The sequence below is a fragment of the Rhinolophus hipposideros genome (genome assembly GCF_964194185.1).
Source record: "Rhinolophus hipposideros genome assembly, chromosome: 26".
Lineage (NCBI taxonomy): Eukaryota > Metazoa > Chordata > Mammalia > Chiroptera > Rhinolophidae > Rhinolophus > Rhinolophus hipposideros.
Window position 1 is genome coordinate 16,356,654 of NC_138072.1, and position 8,879 is coordinate 16,365,532.

Below are 8,879 nucleotides of genomic sequence, written 5' to 3' on the forward strand. Positions count from 1 at the left end.
GGGACTCGCAGTCTCAAGAAACTGGAGCCCCGAATCGGGTCAGTGACAGCATTTATTGATTACAATGAACATCACATGGTTACAGGCAGGGTCTGTGAAACTCTTACACCACTTCAGAAAAATGATTTCAATACCCGATTATTTGTCCCAAAGCAGCGAAGCATATCGCCCCATGATGACTGAGGTGCGGTATGCACCACCCTGGGGGAGAGAGTCTCTCACGGTGATACCGTCCCATGAGCTAAGCGGAAAGAGCTTGATTTTATCGCTCTAATGGGCCTCTCTCACAATAAGGTGAGAGGGAGCTGCAGAGGCAAGTGGCAGCTTCCCACAAGAACAAGAGGAAGGAGGGGTGAGGCTCCCTCATATTATTTCTTATAGCAGTTCATTGGGGTGTCAACGGGGTCCCGTCTGGCTTGAGTTGTCCCTCCCGCGAGGAATCTTACTCGTCGTTGACCGCAGACCCTTCTCGTGAAGACCAGATGGAGAGACTCAGGATATTATAAATTCCATCCCAGAGAGGCACAGTCCCACAACTTCTTCTTTCCTTAGGGAAAGGTTGGGGGGACAGACGGCTAGGCTGCTATGTGACCACACTGGATGAAGAAAACAAGTTCCAGAACATACGAGCAAGTGTTTAAGCCTTAAAAAAGATGAAAGTTTTATACAAAACAGCACCAAGCAGATTTTATGTCTGGAAGCACAAAGTTAGAAGCCATCCTGAACTGTGCTACTTGGAAGGGACATGTTCAATGATAGTCAAACAGATAAAGCAAAAATTGAATTAAGAAGGCTGAGAATAAATATCCTTTTATTTTTTATGTTTTAGCCTTTTAATTGTTTTCATTACTCAAAAAAGCTTCATTTTTTTTAGTTAGCTTTCTGACTCTGTGCTTGTGCCTTCAACACTTTCACAAGGATTTTCTGCTCCTCAATAAGGAAAGCGCGCTTGATCCTGTCATTGATATATTTAGCTCACATGGATCCACCATAGTCCCAGCTGACATGGTTTTCATTTTAGACAACCTTATTAGAACTTTAGGTCTCACAGCACGAACTCCACAAGGTCAGCATGGGCACACGCCACATGATTTGGGTGCGTTCCCAACCTTCTTGGTATAAAGGTAAACAATTCTATTACCAGCGTTTCAGGACAACCTAGTTTTGTTAGAAGCTATATTGTAGGACAGCCTCTGACAGTTTGTCAAACCCTGGACCATTCTGAATGCCTGCAGACACCGTCTCCAGAAAAGGAAAAGCCTGAACATCTCCTTCTAAAATGCTGCTGACTAAAGTTCCGATTGAGACGCAAGGGGTAGGCTAAACTTCAGGTCTTCTTCATTCCATACCTCGATTGCGAACCTCTAAGGCCCTTCCATGTGCTGGGGTTCAGAGACAAGACATGGTTCTCCACCTCAAGAATATCACAGATCAATGAAAGGGTGATAGGCCTGGAGGGGGCAAAAACCAGGCCTGAAGAACACTGGGTAGGTTTTACAGACTTGAAAGGAGTGAATGGAGACTTGAAAGATAAATAAACATTTTTCAGATGAAAAAAGCAGGAGAAAAGCATTTCACGAGCAGGGACAGGAGATGTAAAAGGACCTGGCAAGTCTAGGAAATATGTGAAATGGTGATAAATTTAGTGCTTTTGCAAGACAATGATAATAGGAGTCTTGTCAGAAGTGTTCCATCTGATGAGAATCTTTTATGAGCCATGTGTGTCAAACTGGGTCCTTTCTTTCTGTCCATTATGGAAGCCACTGGCCACATGGGGCTATGAAATGAGATGAGTAATCAAGGAAATGAGGTGAGTAATCAAGGAACTAAATTTTTAATTTCATTTAATTTTAATTAACTTAAATTTGAAAACAGATACTCAATTCAGTTGAAACAAAATTAAGTATATCTGGGATAACTTGAGTATGTGAATGTACTTTTTCAGCTATAAATTTGGTGCAATGTCAATATAGACCGGGTATTTCTGATGAAAATTTAGCGTCTGAATTGAGGCATGCTGGAAATGCAAAATATACACTGGATTTCAAAGACCTAGTACAAAAACAAAGCACAAACAATATCTTATTGATAATTTTTATGTTGATTTCATGTTCAAATGAGAATCATATTTTAGATAGATTGGATAAGTGAAATCTACTATGAAAGTCAATTTCACCCGTTTCTTTTTCCCTTTTCTGAAAGTGGCTACTAGGAAAGTGACGATTACATTTGTAGTTTGCATTATATTTCTATCGCTATCGCTGGTCTGGATTCTCATCACTTCATGCCTGGATCTCTGCAGGGGGTTCCCTATTTGTTCTTTCTGTCTTCCTGATGTTTAACACATTCTCCTTATTATTACCAGATTAACTAATGCTCTCCAAACACAAATTTCATCAGACCAGTGCCAAATCCTCATCACTCCTCACTTCCTTTAACATCAGTTCCTGCCCTTCTGCTCAGCTGAGCCTTCATGGGCCTCCTCCCTTTCATCTGGCTCTCCCTTCTAATCCACCTGAAATTTCCCCTTGGCCCTAACTGAACTCCATCTTCTGATTTTTACAAGAGAAATCCAAATAGCTATGTACATTTTTCTATGCTTTAAAATGTTGACAGAAACTGCCTACCCAATATCCATTTCACTCTTTTTCTTTATAACAGAACCCTGCTTTTAACTTGAGCAGCAAGTTCCCCAGATAAGAGAATACATTTCCCAACTTCCCTTGGCGTCTTGGGTGGATAATGAGATAAAAGAGGAAGTTGTGGGAAACGTCCAGGTAATCTCCTTAATATTCAGGTAGTCTCCTGAGCCAGCTCAGCTGGGAAGTGCCCCTTTTGCGCTCTTTATCTTCCTCCTTCCTGACAGAAGGTAAATGGCTGGAGCCCGGCAGCCACTCTGTACCATAACACAATTAGAGGAAAGAATCCATGTATTAAGAATGGTGGGGCAGAAATATAGGTGTCAAGGTTCCTGCTGACTCAGGAGGCACCACTTTGAATTGCTTACCTTTCGTTTTTTCTTTTACGTGAAAGAGAAATAAACCTCTGTCCTATATAAGCCACCAATATGGGTTTTCCATTCATACGTGGCCAAACCTAATTTGTCAATTACTTCAATTTTTTAAAAGCCCTGTGCAGACACAAAGAACCAAAACAAATACAAAACATGCCCATGGCTCACTTAAAAGTACCTGAGCCTCAGTTTCCCTATTTGACAAACCAGTTCTTTTAACAAATGATCTTTATGTTACCATTTCCAGGCTTAAAACTTTGTGTTTAATTTATTCACCACATATATGAGTGCCTATTATTTAGGTGCTGGGATGCAGCAGTGAACAAAAATATGAATCAGACTCTTCTCTGACAGTTGCACTGTGAAATCATCAGTGCTGATCTTCAGGTCCACGTCTACCACTAACACTATGAGCAAACAATATAAGTCATTTAACTACTGTGTTCTGGTTTTTTCAGTCAGCAGCTAGGTTAATAATGCTCTATCTCAATAACAGTAGCTAATATATGTGGTTAGTGTTTTCCATAGATTATCTCATTTAATCCTTACAACTACCCCATGAGATGATCCCCAATTTCTTTGACAAAAATGAGAAAAGAAATTAGATAACTTGCACACAGCTAGTCTTCAAAATCAGTCTAGTTCTTTGGAAAGTTTGGGGATCAAATGAAAGTAATGAATGTGAAAATATTTGGGGAAATTAGCAATTGCATACAAATTCTTTCCATAACAAAGATCACTAGAAAGCTAGAATAAGAGCAAAGTTTCAAATTTCACAGTAGATGATGTGTGTTACATGTATACAGCGGTAATATTTACTAATTACTTTGTGCCACGGACATTGCCAAGGGCTTTATATCCATTGCCTAATAGGAATCATTTAGTGGCCTATATTTTGGGGACACAAAGATGAATAAGAACAGGTATACTGAAGAAAGGAATTGCTATATTTGGGGAACATAATTTAATGAACACCACTTGGGTAATTACTTTAGCAGCCAACAGCATCCTGCCGTATTTCTATGAGGTCTGACAATTAACTTTACTAGATAATCCTAGAAAAAGTGCTACACACGTCATTGGTGAATATCACTACGGTCACCTTTGAAGTGTTCCCCTTGGAAAGCTATGCACTGACACCAGTGCCTAGTCCACCCTTCAAAGCAATTTTGGAACTCTTTTTCTAGAATGGCCATCAGAGCTATCTTTGTATTACCCTTGATGTCCTGAGTGTCATCAAAATGTCTTCCTTTCAGTATTTTCTTTATTTCCGGGTAAAGAAAGAAGTCATTGGAGGCCAGATAAGGTGAGTAGGGAGGGTGTTCCAATACAGTTATTTGTTTACTGGCTAAAAACTCCCTCACAGACAGTGCCCTGTGAGCTGGTGCATTGTCGTGATGCAAGAGCCATGAATTGTTGGTGAAAAGTTCAGGTCGTTTTCGTCTAACTTTTTCATGCAGCCTTTTCAGCACTTCCAAACAGTAAACTCGGTTAACTATTTGTCCAGTTGGTACAAATTTATAATAAATAATACCTCTGATACCAAAAAAGGTTAGCAACATCGTTTTAACTTTTGATTTGGACTGACGGAACTTTTTTGGTCATGGAGAATTGGCTGACTTCCATTGTGCACTTTGATGATTTGTTTCAGGGTCGTATTGGTACACCCATGTTTCATCACCACTGATAACATGGCCCAAAACATCGTCTTGCCTCTCCAAATGGTCTTTGCAAACTTCCACTCTCCTTTGCTTTAGTTCATCGGTGAGCTCCTTCGGCACCTTTGGCACACACCTTTCTGATGCCAAGATTTTCCTGTTTCTCTATTGATGTTTACTTGGTCTGCTATGCTTCTCAGTCAGCTAATGATTTCGATGCACAATTTGATGAATTCTTGCAATGGTTTCATCAGTTCTGCTTGTTACTGGCTGCCCTGACCTGTCTTCCTCGGTGACACGTTCTCTCTCCTCAGAAAAACGTTTAATCCATTTATGGCATTATCCCCATAATTCTCATGGCACTATCCCCATAAACTTGGACTAACATGTCCCTGATTTCACTTCCACTCTTGCCAAATTTAATGTTTGCTCATTGCTCTAATTCAAACGCTGACATTCTCGCGACAGCACACAAAAACACGCAACAACAATAGTGAAAGCCACTTACTATGTTTCCCGAAAATAAGACCTAGCCAGACCATCAGCTCTAATGCGTCTTTTGGAGGAAAAATTAATATAAGACCCAGCCTTATTTTACTATAAGACTGGGTATAATATAACATAATACCGGGTCTTAGGTTAATTTTTGCTCCAAAAGACGCATTAGAGCTGATGGTCCGGCTAGGTCTTATTTTCGGGGAAACACAGTAGCAAGACACAGCCATACGCGGACACGAACAAAGCTGTGAGACACTGATATACCAAGGTTATGAAACCGTACCAGTTGTTTGCACAGTGTTGCCAGTGTAAGCACACGGTCGCAAGTTCACGAACTTAATTGTCAGTCCTAGTATATGCATCTATAAAAGGTAAGTTATTGAGTCATTCAAATTCATTGTCTACCATGTACCAAGCACCCTGGGATTACGTAGCAGCAAGTAATATAGTTAAATACCAAGAATTCAGAGGAACAGAGGTATTACAATTAGACTACAGGGCTAGAACTTTCTAGAAAAGAGGGACCAATGAACAGCCAGAAATGTCTCATCTACTAAGTACACATAGTCTGTGTACAGAGGGACACTATAGGCTTGCTGATATTAAGAGAATGGTTTATCTAAGATCCATTTTGTGTCAAGCTCTGGTTAGGTGCTTTACATTCATATTTCTGAACCATACAACAGTTCAATGGGATACTATAATTATTTCCATTTTTCAAGTGAACAAAAAGAGGCTCATAAAAGCCAAGGTCTCCCAGTCAGTGTCAGAGGTGAGATTTGAACTCTGGTCCAGCTTTCGTGCCCATTCGGCTTCCACTGTAGCCCACAACCTCCCAGCCAATTAAATGATAGCAACCAATTAAATGATAGCAACCTTCTGATTAATTTGACTTCACATGTAGGCAAAAATGCTCTAGTTAGTCAATAAAACCTTATTTTGCTAGGCAGTTAATAATAAAAATATCAGCTGCTAACATTGTGAACCTGTGTTCTGTGCCAAGCATTGTGCTAAGTACTCTACAAGCATGAAGTAGAAACTGTTATCTCATTTTACAAGTAAGATAACTAAGACATAAAAGATGTGAATAATTTGCCATGGGGCACACACCTAATAAGAGAGATAACTTATGCTTCTAATCATCTAACTTATACTGTACTGTTATAAACGTAATTTACTCATTTAAATAATATTTAATGAGTACTCCCTCCATGGTTTGGGGCTTGCTGGGGGAATATCAATGAAATAGAGCACCTAGGCTCTGTCTTCCAAATATTTACAATTTAAGGAAGGAGGCAAGATATACACAGTAAAACTGTTAGGCAACAATTGGTATATTGCTAGGTAACAATAGGCATAATTAAGTACTAAATTGATTAGTGCAGACCAATAAAGGCATTGAGATTTCAAAGAAGGGAAGCTCAATGAGAGCCAAAGCAGAGATGAGGTGAGGGGTGAACAGAACCAGCAGGAGAGCAGATTCTAGGACAGGAATGAGCAGGTTTCCTGGGGGATAGGGACCCACTGGCCCCAGCTGTGGAGCTTCATAGTGTGAAGCAATAGGGTCCACAGGCAACTTCCTTCAGAGCCTTACCTTAGACATTCTAAGGTTCAGGAGAGCCCTTCTTTGGGCTGCTGGTTCAGTCCTCTTTCCAATTCAACTTCAAATAAGGATGTGCCAACAGATAGCATGAGCTTCTGAGTTTTAGCCCCATCATCTCCTAAATAGCTCCCTAGAAATTCATGATGTCAGGAAACTGTAAGCCACTGGAAGGCAGGAAAAACATGTTTTGTTCATCACCGTATCCCAGCGCCTCTAACAAAGGGGACCTCTTGCATATGTTCAATAGATGTTTATTAAATCAGGAAAGAAGGACCCTGCTCTGACAGTTGTCAATGGGATTGAGTGGCTAGTAGTGTGAGAGGCAGCAGAGTGGGGCTGGGGGCACTCTGTCACTTGCTAGCCATGTGGCTCTGCACAGTTACTTCACCTGTCTGTATCTCGATGTTCTCATCTGTGCAAAAGGTTTATTGAGAGTATCTTCCTCAGAGGATTACTGTTGTAAACATGAAGTGGATTAATGTTTACATTAAAAGCATAGAACAGGGCTGGCATCTATTAAGAGCTTTGTATGTTGTTTTTATCAATAGCATGGGCTCCAGAGCCAGACCTTGGTTTGAAGCCTATCTCTGCTCCTTATCAAGTGAATGGTCTCTCTGAAGCTGTTTTCGTCTTTCGTAAAATGGGTATTACAATAGTACTGATCTCATAAAGTGGTTGTGAGGATTAAATTAGTTAAATGCATGCAATGCACCTAGCACAGGCCCGTGGCATACCTCAGTCATAGAAAACTATATTCTCCCTCATTAGTCACCAGGTCTTTCCTTGGACTCTTCTACTACAGTTGGCAGGCAGGTGACTAAGACATTTCTGACTTAGGCAAGACTTTATTTACAAAGATGGTATCGTTCTGCCATAATCACTTCCTTTTCAGCTTCCTTCCAGGGTGACTTCTATACTAAAATATATTTAAACTTTTTACTATGCAATTTTCAAACATATAGAAAACCAAAGAGATTAACGTGGGGAACCCCCATGTATTCATCACCCAGCTTCCACCATTATGAACACACGGCCAATCTTACTCCATCAATATCACACCTACTTCCTCTCTACACCCCAACGAGGTTATTTTAAAACATATTTCAGGTATCATATAATTTCATCCACAAATACTTCAGTAATGTGTCTTTAAAATAAAAAGAGTCTTTTTAACATGACTACAATCGTCTTACCACATCTAAAATTTTAATGACTCCTTAGTATCATCAGAAAGCCAACCAGCATTAAAATTTCTTTGATTTTTCTCAGATAGTGTTTTCTACAGACTTTTTTAAAATCAGGATCCAAACAAGGATTTTTTTTTTTTTTTGCATTTATCTGACGTCTTTCCAGTCTCTTTCAATCCATAGATTTCACGCCCTCATTCTTTTCCCCCTTGCAATTTATTGCTGACGAAAGTGAACGGTTTGTCCTGTGGAAGAGCTCACATTCTAAATTTTGCTGATTGCTTCTTCAGGATACCATTTAGCATGTTTCTCTGACTTTGGAACATCATGTTGTACCAGAAGCAAGGACGCTCGCAAAGACTTCTGGGGTCATGTCAGAAGGACACAGGAGCACTGGCTGAAAGGGGAATATTTTTAGCATTAAATAAGTAAGTAAATAAACTGCAGCATATTGAGTGAGATACATCAAGTATGAGCACGTCCACTGGTTCCCAGTAATGCTCCAAAAGTGGATTCATTGGTCACCTTTGATAGGATAGGAAGGAAACTCTTTATTCCAAAAATGGGTAAACAAAAATAAAGAGTCAAGCATTGATTCTGCCTTTCCTGTATGAACTGTTTCTCAGGGTAATCAAATAATTAATGAGAAAAAAATCCTGCTAATAAAGGAAGAAGGAATGACATAATTAAACCATTGCCATTTCGCAACCCCTAATGAGTAAACTGTCTAAGAAATGATTATCGAGGGCTGTTAAAACCACAGGTGAAGAGCTGGCGGGGAACTTTACAATGAATACATCAGGTCGATGGTTTCTGTCAACATATACTGTCATCACATAAAGAGAAGCCACTAGGTGTTATGTGCCCTTGACGTGACACAGTAGGAAATATGCCGCCTATGAAGTATTTATGCCAAAAAA

At 39.9% G+C, this 8,879-nt stretch overlaps 1 pseudogene across 1 annotated transcript; it reads right to left on the reverse strand.

Moving 5' to 3' along the window:
• Positions 1–870: 870 nt before the first annotated feature.
• On the reverse strand, positions 871–1,220 carry LOC308493224 (large ribosomal subunit protein eL34-like; annotated as a pseudogene). Its single transcript has one exon. The product of its transcript is annotated as a large ribosomal subunit protein eL34-like (transcript).
• Positions 1,221–8,879: the final 7,659 nt, after the last annotated feature.